This window comes from Pipistrellus hanaki (genome assembly GCF_964339955.1).
Source record: "Pipistrellus hanaki genome assembly, chromosome: 1".
NCBI classification, from domain to species: Eukaryota; Metazoa; Chordata; class Mammalia; order Chiroptera; family Vespertilionidae; genus Pipistrellus; species Pipistrellus hanaki.
In genome coordinates this window covers 134,768,420-134,782,650 of record NC_140503.1, presented here as the reverse complement: position 1 = coordinate 134,782,650, position 14,231 = coordinate 134,768,420, and the positions used below count along the sequence as shown (strand labels likewise).

The window sequence follows — 14,231 nt, the reverse complement described above, 5'->3', positions numbered from 1 at the left end:
ACCAGTTTCGGCATCATACTAAGACATTTTTAGAAATTGATATCACTCCTGACAGTATGGTTTGAATAACCCATCTTCCCTTTACAATGGAAAAGATAATACATCTCTTATTTTCTAAGATTTCTCAAAAGTTAACCTTATTGCTTCTCAGCTTGTATAGTTGTTTAAAATAAGAGGCTATGTTAGAAAGGCCTACATGGCAAGAATTTGTAGGTATCTTTTGGATATCAGCCGGCAAGCAACTGAGGCCTTCATGCAAACAGCCCCCATGGAACTGAATTCTGGCCATCACCATCTTGCAAGCAGACCTTTCCCCAGCTGAGCCTTCAGATGTGACCCCAGCTTTGGCTGACACATTGAGGAATCTCAGTAGAGGATCCAGCTCAGCTGTGCCATGCTACATAACAAATTATTGCAAAATTAGTAACTTGAAACCAATACAGGCAGACAGGTTAAATGGCAGTTATAATTTAGCATAAGAAGATAGGACATAAAGATTCCTAGGAGACCATATGATAGAAGGCAGGTAACCTATCCCAAGTGTGTTAGAAATGCTTTCATATGGTTTTATAATGATGTCTGAATATTCAATAATTGAATGAAAGTGTACTTCATTAAAATACATATTTAATTGGGTAGCTATAATGTGCAAGACACAGTTATAGGCATTATGGGGGAAAAAGACAAAATAATCTTTGCTTTTGTGGAGAGGACATTCCAATAGTAAGACAATAAACTAATTAATATAGAGAATGAAGATCATGTTGTGTGATGAGAAACACTGGTTGAGAGAAGTAACGAGTGCAGATCTTTGCTAAGTATGAAGTGAGGGCATTGATACTTCAACTGTATAACAGACTCCTAACCTTCCTCATCCTTTGAGAACATACCATTTCTCATTTTTCTGGATGTTGCTACATTTTTTCTCCCCCTCACTTACTCCTTCTTCTATTTCCCATGAAAGCCAGGACTGAATGACAACTGCTAACAATACCCAAATCCTTAAGGGACCAATTAAGACACACACACACACACACACACACACACACCCCAGATTAATCCCATTTGTCAGCATTACCCTGTAGCTGCATCAGGGAGATGTTTGCTGAGTTTTCTCTCAGGGCTCAGCAACTAGGACAATAGAATGAGGGATTTTTTTTTTCTTTTCCATGCTGAGTCAGTTACCTCACAAGAGGAAAAGTTTTCCCAGCCCTTCAGTCTCAAATACCATCTGAGAAAAGGCAGGATTATTTTCAAGAAACTTGCTGAAAGGAAAGAACAATCATTGAAACAAAAGCTAAGAATTGGATGCAGTTCAAGTTATTCTAAAAGGAGATTTAACTGAAGAGAGGACAGAGATTAGTTAGTTCTCCCAAGCAAACAGTGACTCAGGGTAATGAGAAAGATATGAATGTACCTTTCATGGGAATAAAATGTCATGCACAGACAGAATCTTGCCTGTACAGGTGGGAATCCATTGTGAAACAATAAAAAAAGTAACTTTCACGGATAGACTCAAAACCCATTTCAACTTGGCCCCACCACCCATATGAACAGAACAGACAAAAAAGGTAGCCTTCAGGCTGTTAACATGACCCCTGAATAATCTGATTGAGTTCATGCCCCTTCTCACTGGCCCAGAGGGGCAGGGTCATCCTCAGCTCCCTGTTTCTCTGTTCTGTGGCTGCTTTTCACCCTCACTCCCCATGCAGGCCCCACAACAGCCAAGGCCTTCCGCTCTGGGCCTCTGACTGCTTCTCTCAGGTCTTCCGTTGCAAGCAGAGGCTGCATCTCAACACGGGGTCTCCTTATGCACACTCTCTGCCCCTGGAACATTATGACAAAGCCCGCGCCAAGTTGTCAGCAAGGAGACCATCTGAGTCATGCAAGACTTGAACCCCCAGCTGAGGACCCCCCAAAGCTTCATGGGACTCCATCCTTCCTCCCACTTGGGTCTCAGTTCCAGGGTCACCTCCTCAGAGAGGTTACTCTGCTGGATCACTCTACTCAAAGTAGCACCTCTTCATCTCATTATCTGTTTTAATTTCTTCAGCACAATTGCCACTCTCTGAGATCTTACCTACTCATTTATATTTTCAAGCATATTGCATCATCCAACACTAACCCCTGCACCCAGAGAGGCTCCCAGCACGTAGGTGGTGCTTGAGAAATATTTGTGGAGTGAATGTGGTTAGTCACATTGGCATAGTCACATTGGCTAGTGTGCCTGGCCAGCACAGCCAAGAGTTTGGTGAGCTGGGAGGTAGGGAGGTGGGATGGTGAAGGATTAAAGAAAAGACCGACAAAGATAATAAGCTGGGTCTAGGTGGATCCCCTGTGCCTGGCTGAGGCCACAGAAAGAGATCCAGAAGGCAAGCTGAGCCTTTATTTTACAGCCAGAGGTAAACATGGTAGTGGTCACCATAGTTACAATGTTGTGTGTTTCACTTGTTTTGGCAGCACTTGCTGCACCTCCCACAGCCCATTAGCTACCCAGATAGGATTTAGGGGCCTCATAAGATCATGCTTAATTATGCTAAGAGGGCTGTGCCCTCTAAGCTGGGACTTATTTGTGGCCCTGCCAACAGGTCAGAGGAAGGCTTAACCCTATAGCCGCTCTCTAAGGCTAGTTTTCTTATTCTCTGTTCTGAGAGTCTGTGAACTCCAAACCACTTCTAAATGCTTATTAAAACTTGCATCCTACGCTGTGCTCAGCTCTGGGGAACTGACAGGCCCATCTCACGCAGGAACAGAGTAACAGCAATTTCCGTCCCTCCCCTCAAGGCCCTATTGATGACAGCAGCGCCAGTTTTCAGCTGGTACAGCCGAGCCCCGCTGGGTGACATATCTAATCACAAGGAAAACAGCAGCACAGCAGGCTGGCGTGACAAGCGTCCATGACAAGGCAACGTGAACACGTGCGAGACCACAGCCCTAAGGAGATTTCAAAATTGCAGGAGACACTTTGAGGGCACAGCTCCAGCCATGAGCCAGCTAGGAAGAAAGGAACCATGCTGACTATTTTCTAGCTGCCAGGGGTCTTCAAACTACGGCCCGCGGGCCACATGCGGCCCGCAGAGGAGTCTGATCCCGCCCGCCAGGTTTTTTGGGCAGTGAGCGCAGCCGAGGTGTTACAGTAGGAATTAGTAGTTCATATAGTCCCGCCCTCCAGCTCTCTGAGGGACCGTGATCTGGCCCCCGCTTTAAAAAGTTTGAGGACCCCTGTGGGGGAAATGCAATGTGGGGAACTGGTATTCAAATTGTGGGAGCATCTGGGAAGCCAGCCCGGGAATGGTGTAGCCACCCAGAGGTTTGCAGAAACAGACAGCCATTGCTTGCTGCTAGTGTAGCTGAGACAGAGGAAGGGACAGGACAGTTTCAGCCTAGAGCTTGTAGGGGCATCCCTGACAGGGGCTGCAGGCATGGTGGGCCCTCTGGGTGAGAGTTAGAAGTACTGACAAGATAGAAACTGCTGTTGCCTCTCTCAAAAAAAGGAGGGAAAAACACCTGACACCTTCCTCCATTTCTATTCCTCCCTCAGTGCCTCCCAATTCCCAAATCCAGTTGGCCATCAGCAGACAGGGAAGCCAGGGCACAGAGGGAAGCCCTCCCAGCTGCGACCTCAATGAAGGGTTAAAAAGGGTCTGAGGGCCAGCAGTATCATTAGTCAACCCAACTGCCGCTGGCCCAGTGTCTTAAATTGGCAATGCTGAATGCAGCCTTCTTCTGTATTCCCTGCAGATACAGCCAGAACATTGGATTTCTTTTCTTTTCTTTTTTTTTTTTTTTCCACCTGGGGTGCATATTGGAGGCAACCCATAGATCTCTCTCTCTCTCTCTCCCTCCCTCCCTCCCTCTCATCAATCACCAACATTGGATTTCTTAAGTGTAAGGGTGTGGACTGAGTGAGGTAACTAGAGAACGTTAAAACTTCCTCCTGGGAAACTGCCAACCTTTTTTTATCATTCATAAGAGTCGGGTAACATTTGCCAAAAGGTGGTGTTAGCCTAGGTGAGGCTATAATCACATGTCCTAACAGGATTCAGTTCAGCAAATATTTGCTGAATGTCTCTTACATGCAAACACTGCTCCTGTTTTAATTTTTTTTTTTTTTTTTTTTTTTAGGTCATGCTTCTAGGAACAAGCCTAAGAATTCTGAAATTTGCTTTTGCAGGGCTGGATCCTTAAATATTTCCCTGACACTAAAATGGGAGCAACCTTTTTTGAAACAAGGACATAGAAGTAATGATAGCTGGACCTGGAAGCCCCTCACTCCAGGAGTAAACTCCTTCCCACATCCAGCCTAGAAGTTCAAGGACTATGCTGTAAGTTATGGTGCAGCAAACATCAGGAATATGAGTGCCAATGGTCTGCCAGCTGATGTTTATAACTTGTTTTGCCAGGGGAGCCCAACAGTTGGAAAATCTGGCTTTTCTGAGGTGCAGGGAGGGACAACCAAGCAGAACACATCAGTCTCACGAGTTAAGCAGATTGAAATCATAGCACCAGAAGGCTAAGGAAGCTGGATATTGTATGGCAGGTCCCAGGAAGCAGGAGCTAGTAGTAAGAGTCCCAGTAATGTGCATAGGAGTCCTCTTGACTATGTGACTAAATACTGAAGTGTGAAACTCCACAGTGCCACACAAATAAGATGAGGGAGCTATCAGTTGAAGAGTTCCCAGAGACGACATGTTTGAGCTATGACATGTTTGAGTTCTAACCAGGCAGTGAAGAATCTTTGTGGAGCAGCAGAAGAATCTTTGTGGATTCAGTACAGGCCCTAGAAGGTTAATATTTTAAAATCTAGAGGAACCACACACAGAAAAAGATTAAAAGATGTAAGCTAATAAGACAATAATAAATATACAACTAATGGAGTGTTAATACAAAGAAAACAGAGAAAGAAAAAAAAATAATAAAGAACAGATGAGAAAAATAGAAAACAAATAGCAAAATAGTGGATTTAAGCCCAAGCATGTTAATCACATTAGATGTGAATGATTTAGACAGTCTGTTTAAAGGCAGAGCCCTGTTTATTGAGCATAGTCATTGTGCACTGAAAGGTCACCAGTTCAATTCCAGGTCAGAGCATATGCCCAGGTTTCGGGCTCAGTCCCCAGACAAGGTGCATTTGGGAGACAACCAATCAATATTTCTCTCTCCCTCCCTTTCTTTCCTCTTTCTCTAAAAAATAAATAAGTAAATAAATAAATAAAAATTCAATAAAATCAAACCAAAGGGCAGAGATAGAATGGATAAAAAGCAAAATCTTTTTATATAATGCCTAGAAGAAACAGATAACTCGGATTCTATTCACAGATTGCATGTTCTGAATACAGTAAGTTCCATAAACAATTTTTTTTAAATATGCTTTTTGCTTATTTTTAGAAAGAGAGAAAGGGAAAGGAAACAAGAGATAGAAACAGCTATGAGAGAAAAACATCATCCATCAGCTGCCTCCTGAATGCCTCCTACTAGAGATTGAGCCTGCAACCCAGGCATGTGCCCTGACTGGGACTCCAACCAGTGACCTCTTGGTTCATGGGTTGATGCTCAGTCACTGAGTCACACCAACTGAACCCCAAAACAATGTTTAAACTAATAAAACTAATATGTGAGCTTAATATGAACACGAAATACAAAATCAATCTTTAAAAGATCAATGGTATTTTTATATACTAACAATAAAACAATCAGAAATTGAATTACAAAAAGCAACATCCTTTATTATTGTATTAAGAAATATAATATTGCCTGGCCAGCATGGCTTAGTGATTCCTCTCTGAAATCAATAAAAATACTTGCATATATGTTTATATTTGTCTCTAAATATTTTGTTTCTTTTTTTAGTTTTGCATTTTCCTTTTCTTTTTTAAATCTATGTTTATTGATTTCAGAGAGAAAGGGAGGGAGGGAGGGAGGGAGGGAGGGAGGGAGGGAGGGAGGGAGAGAGGGAGGGAGGGAGAGAAAGAGAGAGAGAGAGAGAGAGAGAGAGAGAGAGAGAGAGATCAATTATGAGAGAATCATCTATAAGCTGCCTCTTGCATGCCTCACAGCAGGGATGGACCCTGCAACCCAAGCATGTGCCCTGTTGATGCTTAACCACTAAGCTATGCTGGCCAGGCATAAAACAGCAAGTCAATCATAGTCATGTCTGAAATTTTGTCTCTTTAAAATACATTTTGTTTTTCCTATTAGAGAATTTAGGTTGCAATTTTAATTCAGAAGAGGGTCTTTCTTAATTGCTTACCTCATTGCCTTTATGTCCTAAACTATGTCCATATATATGTGTTTGTGTGTGTGCATGCACAAATATGACCTATCATTACATTATATATATTACTCCCCTTTTGCTACATAGTTTACCTCCCTCTCCTCCTCTAAACTACTTAATAGCTTTGCAGTATCAAGTGATTCCTTGTTTATTGATTCTTGTTTACTTAATCCTTGTAATAGAGACTTATAGACTAAATCAAGATGGAATTTTGAAAATGCAGAAATATTGATTTTGTTATAAGCATAAAATTAGAATATGAACATTTTGTTTGCATTAAAATTTATGTTATTATAAAGTAAATAAATTGACAAACTGGTTCTAAAATTTATATGGACAAGCAAAGTAGTTGGAATAGTGAAAACAATTTTGAAAAACAGCCAATTGGAGAATTCAAACTACCTTATTTCAAGACCTACTATAAAGGTACAGTAATTAAGACTGCAATAGAATGAAAAAGTAGACATATAGACCAATTGAGCAGAATAGATTCCAGGAACAGATGGGTATGTGTATTGTCAATTAATTACCTATAAAGGTGCCAAGGTAATGGAAGGAGAAAGCATAGTCTTTTCAACACATAGCTAAAACATGTGTACATCTGAAACCGGACACAATGGGTCCGAGGCTGCCTGTCACTTCTTGAACCAAATTAAGCAGACACAGTGTTGAATCATATATGAGCAGTATTCCAATAATGCTGGCAGTATAGGGAAAGCTGTCTGTCACCCTGAAAATTCTGCTTTGACTCCCCTGCCAGTTGGCTGATCATATACACACAGGGGGAGAAGATAACTACATGCAGCTGTGAGCTGCAAGTGTAACATGGAAAGAGGAGGTATAAAGGTATAGTAATTAATAGTAGTGGGGCCTCGAAGTCTGATAACAAGGTGGCTAAACTTCTATGATGTTATAAACAGCTCAGCCAGTTCCTGGGACCAGAGAATGGTCAGCGTTCCCGAGAAAAACTCCCAGAGGGTATCATGGTCTGAGCCCAGCAACCAAATGAAAGTGTGTCCTATCCTTGGTCTGTTCTCAAAATGTATTTCTTTTCTGAGTAATGGACCCATCGAGGCATCTAATCTTTTTTCAGCCTTGTTCCATCCTCCAGTTTCCCAGGGTCTGTAAGAAAGCATATTTATAGTTAGTAAAGTGAATAATTATTAGGACTACTGTGGCTCTATTCTTTATTACATGCCCTTTCTCGCCATCACATCTTTTCCAAGGTCAGAAGCTTTCCAACTAGTGTCCAGGTCTCCAATCTTTACCCTCTTCCAATCTATACCCACACAGCAGTTGGACTATCCTTCCCAAACAAGGACTTCCCATTTAGTCCTGCACTGGCTTCCCAGCGCCCTCAAGAAGTTCAGTCTCCTTAGTATGCAGCCCCTTTACCATCCACCTCTTGAGAATTGTTTCTTGTGCTCTCTATTCCTTCTAACTGCATTGGACTATTTACAGTTCCCCACGTAAACTATGCTCCTTCACACCCCTGGAACGTTCCTCTGTCTGGCTTACAAATCTCCACCTGTCCTTCAGTATAATGCTATGGGATCACCTCCTTCAGGCAGCTCTCCAAGACAGCCCATGACTAGACAGGGTCTCCTCTGATGTGTCCCTTTAACTACAATGCTCACATTAAAGCATCCATCTGATATGAATACTGCTGTTTGAAATTTTAACACTGCTAATTGGCTTCTGTAAATTCTTGCTTGCTAAGACTACTCCCACTTCATTAAAGGCCATTAAACTTTCCCCAGATAAGGTTTTCAGTGCTGGCGCCAGGCTAGGCCTCTGCACATACGGGCTCTTTAAGAACTTGCAAAACGGGCTAGAAACACTCCATATTTGGGAGACAAAGAAGGTAAAATCATATAACTAGGGAGAATTCCTGCATGCTGGGGCCTAGAATTTGAGAGACATTTTCCTCTGGACCCGTGCGTAATAAATGTAACTCCATCTCTCTGGTATTGCTTGTTTTCTTCAGTTTTCTGTAACAATTTCAAGGCACAAGGATCTGTAGCCTTTATAAATTATAGGGAAAGGGGACTCAGTGGGACTCTTTCCCCCTCCCCTCGTGAGAGTCTATGATTGTTTCTCAATAAATTCCCACCTTTGCTATACCACCTTTCATCCCTGGTGTCATTCTTGGACTCCACTGGACAAGAATCTGGGAACCATCCTGCCCAGGGGAACACCACCTGTTTCCAGTCCAAAAATCCCGTATCTCTAAGAAAAGCTAATTTCAGAGGCTTTCAGTTGGACTTAAGGAAAGTGGTCCTGGACAAAGGACTATAAAGAGAAGTTTCATGTCCTCTTTGAAGGTCGGTGCCAAGCCCCTCTGCGGATTGCTGAGGGAGGATTCCTGTCGAGACAAATGAAGACATTAAACAATTCAAATGCCCTGAGAAAATATCCCACTAAATAGATGAAGCTGCATTCACTATACTATGACCTTTATCTCCAATATGTGCTGAAACTGAAGCATAATAACCTCCATCTTGTGTAAAAACTGCTGTTTGAAATTTTAAAATTTTAACCCTGCTATTTTGGCTTCTGTAAATGCTTGCTTGCTTAAATAATAAGGAAAAATAAGACTACTCCTATTCCCGAGAATCCATAAACTATGCCCCAGATAGAGTTGTCAGTGATGGCACCAGGCCAGGCCTTGAGGTATGGTCTCACAGCTTTGTCCCAGCATACAGAACTTTTTTCTCAAAAAGTCCGGAAGTTTTGTTCCAAATTTGGAAGACAAAGAGCTGGAAAAAGTATAAATAGGAAAGACTTCCACCATGCTGGGGCCCCGAATTTGACAGATATTTTCTACCCTGAGCCTGCTAGTGCTAGCGTAATAAAAAATAAAAATAAAATTAAAAAAAACCCTGCAAATTAATTTGGCTTATTGATTAAGGTGTCTTATGTAGGCTTGATGATTTACAGTATAACATTTGGTGGCCCATAAGGGGAAATGGCACTTACCAGCACTCAGTCTCAGATGCCAAGGGCTGCCAGTCCCAAGAGACACTCTTTGTGGTTCTGGCAGCCAGAAGGAGGATGCCTGACATGCCCCTGCATTCTTTTGGAGTAAAAAAAACACAAAAACAAAACAAACAAACAAACAAACAAACAACATAACAACAACAAACCTGGGGAGGTGAGTAAACTTGATTAAGTAAATTCAAGTTCATTTTCCTGCTCGCTTATTTGTATGACTGGTCATTTTACTACTCAGAAGAAAGACTGGATGCAGTCATAACTTCTCTGATAGTTTCTCACCAAGAGGTCAGTCAAGAATCCTGTTCCTGGGGCATGGGTTGGGGAGGGGGAGCGTGCCCACATCTGTTTCTGTTAGGCCCCCCAAGTCTGTTTTTGTTAGGAGAGTTGGGCAGGAATCCGATTAACTGTTTAACTTCTGAGCATATGTCTGCTGAAGTGCAGTCCGAGTTCAAGCCTGCCTTTGGGGGCAGGAGAAGTGGCTTGGATTGACTGATATGTAAATATAAATGTGAGAGCTGCTTTGTATTGTCCTGTGCCTTTGTGGGCCTTTGTTAACAAAGAGAGATGTCTGGCTTAAAACATAAGAGTATTTGTTGATGTTTTTGTCTCTTCGTTTAATTTATTTGGGGCAATCCAGCCCAGCTTTTTTTTTTTTTTTTTTTTTTTTTGGCGGGGGGGGGGGGGAGAAGCCCAGAAGGACTGAACTGTAAAAGAGACTGCAGAATGACATTAACCATCCTTCTCTTTCTTTTTAAGTATTAGCTCACCAAAGAACTCTTAGCTAGGGAGGTTTCTATCTATAAAATAGAGACTTTAATTTGCTCTTCCCTGATTTATGATTTTGCTATGTTGGGTTAAATTTTAAAATTCTAAGATTAATTTAAAAGTTCGAAATTTGTAAAGATTACAACCCAGGCACGTTCCAAACTACTTATAAGAAAAGGCAAGAGGAAAAAAAATGAGTTCTAAAGTTCACTATTTGCAAAACATGCTGTAAAGTCATAAAAATTTCAAGGAGATTTATTGCTCGCCTATTAGTTACTGGCTCTTATCTCTTCTTGCCAGGAGAGGGGAAGAGAAGGAAAGATAAAAACTAAGAAGAAAAAAAAAGAGAGAGAGAAAGAGTCAAGTCCTACTGCCTGGAGACTTACTTTATTCATCGTGCAATGGGCCTAGAGAAAATGAATTCAAAATCTAAGCAAAGCTACAAGCAGAGCTTCCCTTTTTATTAAGGAGCCAGCTCTCTGTGCAATTAGTGGTTATCTCTCTGCTGTCTTGGAAACAAACACAGCTAAATTGATGGGCATACCTAGTCTTCACCTAAAAGGTCAGACAGCTAATTTTATGATCCTCGTTTTACAAGCAGGCTAGAAAGCAAACATTTTTTTTATTATTATTTTTTTTCACAGTTTAAGTTTATTTTTTTTCTTTTATTTTTTTTATTAAATTATTATCTGTGTACATATTTTACCATGGCCCCCCCCCTCCATACATACTCTCCCTCCCCAGAGTTTTGTGTCCATTGGTTGTACTTATATGTATGTATATAAGTCCTTCAGTTGATCTATTATCGCCCCCAGATCTTCCTCCCCTCCCCACTGTAATTTGACAGTCTGCCTGTTGCTTTACTGTCTCTATATCCATCCCTTGGTTCATCAGTTTATAATGTTCTTTATCATCCACAAATGAGTGAGGTCATGTGGTGTTTCTCTTTCATTGATTGGCTTATTTCACTCAGCATGATGTTCTCCAATTTCATCCAGGTGCTGCAAATGATGAGAATTCCTTCTTTTTTATGGCAGCATAGTATTCCATTGTGTAGATGTACCATTGTTTTTGGATCCAATCATCTGCTGACGACGGGCACCTAGGCTGTTTCCAAATTCTGGCTATTGTAGGTTGTGCTGCTATGAACATAGGGGTGCATATATCCTTTCTGATTGGTGTTTCTAGTTTCTTGGGATATAATCCTAGGAGTGGGATTACTGGGTCAAATGGGAGTTCCATTTTCAGTTTTTTGAGGAAACTCCATATTGTTCTGCATTCCCACCAGCAGTGCACGAGGGTTCCTTTTTCTCCGCAACCTCGCCAACACTTGTCGTTTGTTGATTTGTTGATGTTGGCCATTCTGACTGGTGTGAGATGGAACAGCATTGTTGTTTTGATTTGCACATCTCGAATAATTAGTGACTTTGAGCATGTTTTCATGTGCCTCTTGGCCTTACTTCTGTCTTCTTTTAAAAATATTCTATTTAGGTCCATTGCCCATTTTTTAATTGGATCATTTATTTTCCTTTTATTTAGTTGTATAAGCTATCTGTAGATGTTGGAGATTAAACCTTTATCAGTGATAGCATTTGCAAATATATATGTTCTCCCATACAGTGGGCTTTCTTGTTGTTTTGTTCATAGTTTCTTTTGCTGTAAAAAAGCTTTTTATTTTTATGTAGTCCCATTTGTTTATTTTCTCTTTAGCTTCCATTGCCCTAGGGGAAGTATCAGTGAAGAAGCTGAAAGCAAACATTTTTAGAATAAGAGGCCGTCTAAGAAAAACAGCAGAAAATTCCAAACAGCAGATTTTTTTTTTTTTTTAAACAAAATACGGGTTTTCCTTCTCAGCCTGACACCCAGGTTTCTGCCCAGTGAGTTATGAGTGTTTTCCAACACATAATAAAAAACTTAAGCATTTGGCTTGCTGGTTAAAAGGAGAAAAGCAGAGATACGTTCCTTGGATCACTCCTTTCTGCTGGTGAACGTCGCGGAGTGAGCATCGTTTGAATCCCCCCTGTTGCAAGCATCATGTCTAAGTCTGAGTCTCCCAAAGAGCCGGAGCAGCTGAGGAAGCTCTTTATCGGTGGTTTGAGCTTTGAAACAACCGATGAGAGTCTGAGGAGCCATTTTGAGCAATGGGGAACGCTCACGGACTGTGTGGTGATGAGAGATCTGAACACCAAGAGCTCCAGAGGCTTTGGGTTCGTCACCTATGCCACTGTGGAGGAGGTGGACACAGCCATGAACTCAAGGCCACACAAGGTGGACGGGAGAGTTGTGGAACCAAAGAGGGCTGTGTCAAGAGAAGATTCTCAAAGACCTGGTGCCCACTTAACTGTGAAAAAGATTTTTGTCGGTGGTATTAAGGAAGACACTGAAGAACATCACTTCAGAGATTATTTTGAACAGTATGGGAAAATAGAAGTGATTGAAATCATGACTGACCGAGGCAGTGGCAAAAAGAGGGGCTTTGCTTTTGTAACCTTTGATGACCATGACTCTGTGGACAAGATTGTCATTCAGAAATACCATACTGTGAATGGCCACAACTGTGAAGTAAGGAAAGCCCTATCTAAGCAAGAGATAAGCTAGTGCTTCGTCCAGCCAAAGGGGTCGAAGTGGTTCTGGAAACTTCGGAGGTGGTCGTGGAGGTGGTTTTGGTGGAAATGACAACTTTGGTCGTGGAGGAAACTTCAGTGGTGGTCGAGGTGGCTTTGGTGGCAGCCGTGGTGGCGGTGGATATGGTGGCAGTGGGGATGGCTATAACGGATTTGGTAATGATGGAAGCAATTTTGGAGATGGTGGAAGCTACAATGATTTTGGCAATTACAACAATCAATCTTCAAATTTGGGGCCCATGAAAGGAGGAAACTTTGGAGGCAGAAGCTCTGGCCCTTATGGTGGTGGAGGGCAATACTTTGCCAAACCACGAAACCAAGGTGGCTATGGCGGTTCCAGCAGCAGCAGTAGCTATGGCAGTGGCAGAAGGTTTTAATTACTGCCAGGAAACAAAGCTTAGCAGGAGAGGAGAGCCAGAGAAGTGACAGGGAAGCTACAGGTTACAACAGATTTGTGAACTCAGCCAAGCACAGTGGTGGCAGGGCCTAGCTGCTACAAAGAAGACATGTGTTAGACAATACTCATGTGAATGGGCAAAAAAACTCGAGGATTGTACTTGTGACTAATTGTATAACAGGTTATTTTAGTTTCTGTTCTGTGGAAAGTGTAAAGCATTCCAACCAAGGGTTTTAATGTAGATTTTTTTTTTTTTTTTTGCATCCATGCTGTTGATTGCTAAATGTAATAGTCTGATCATGACGCTGAATAAATGTGTGTGTTTAAAAAAAAAAAAAAAAAAAAAAGGAGACAAGCAATAGGCCCTGGGATATGTAAAAGTGGTCAGGGATGAAGTTGGTCAAGTTTCCCACTTGCTACTGTGCTGAAAGGGTTAAAACTTCAGCACTTCAACTGCAGCTGACAGTGCCTGCAAAAAACTGTGTAATAGACTTAGGTGATACCTGCATCTTCATGGACACAACTCCAGAGAAACAAGAAAAATTTTGCTTTGTGTATGAATAGACTTTAGTCACCTCCCTGAGATGTTTGTATAGCGCTACCACATGTCATGTTTAATAGATGAAAATTTGGCTGCCTGAAGTGGCCACAGTGCCAGTATTGTACTTCATTATGTTAATATGTTATATTAATCTTTAATTCTCTTACAGATTTGGCAGTTGCCAAAAGGGCAGGTGCCCAAATGGGCAAGGAAAAATACCCATCAGGTTTTAGTCTCTATTGAAAGACAGTTGGCAGCCTGTGTACTGCCTTCCATGCCTGTATGACCATGCCCATGCCAGGGCACAAACCTCAACTTTAGAAAAGTGAGGGAGGCCTATGTGGAACAGAGGGAAGTAGTGAGTACCAGCTCTATGTCACGGGAAGTACAGACCTTGTGAGGTCCTGTGACATATAAGACCCTGTGTAGGTATAAAGCTCCCTTAGTCCATTATGAGAGCGTGTGTCACCACTCCCAGAGACCATATGTAGTTTGAGGACAAGTCAAGTAGGGAGAACCCTACTATAGGAACAGCTGTGACTATCTACCTTGTTTTCCCGAAAATAAGACTTCCTCCGAAAATAAGACCTACTTACAGGTTTCCTTCTGAGTGAAATATAAGGCATCTCCAGA

The 14,231-nt window shown here is 41.8% G+C and overlaps 1 pseudogene across 1 annotated transcript; it reads left to right on the top strand.

The window, feature by feature from the left end:
* Nucleotides 1-11,994: 11,994 nt before the first annotated feature.
* Nucleotides 11,995-13,179, top strand: LOC311629493 (heterogeneous nuclear ribonucleoprotein A1-like; annotated as a pseudogene). Its single transcript has one exon. The product of its transcript is annotated as a heterogeneous nuclear ribonucleoprotein A1-like (transcript).
* Nucleotides 13,180-14,231: the final 1,052 nt, after the last annotated feature.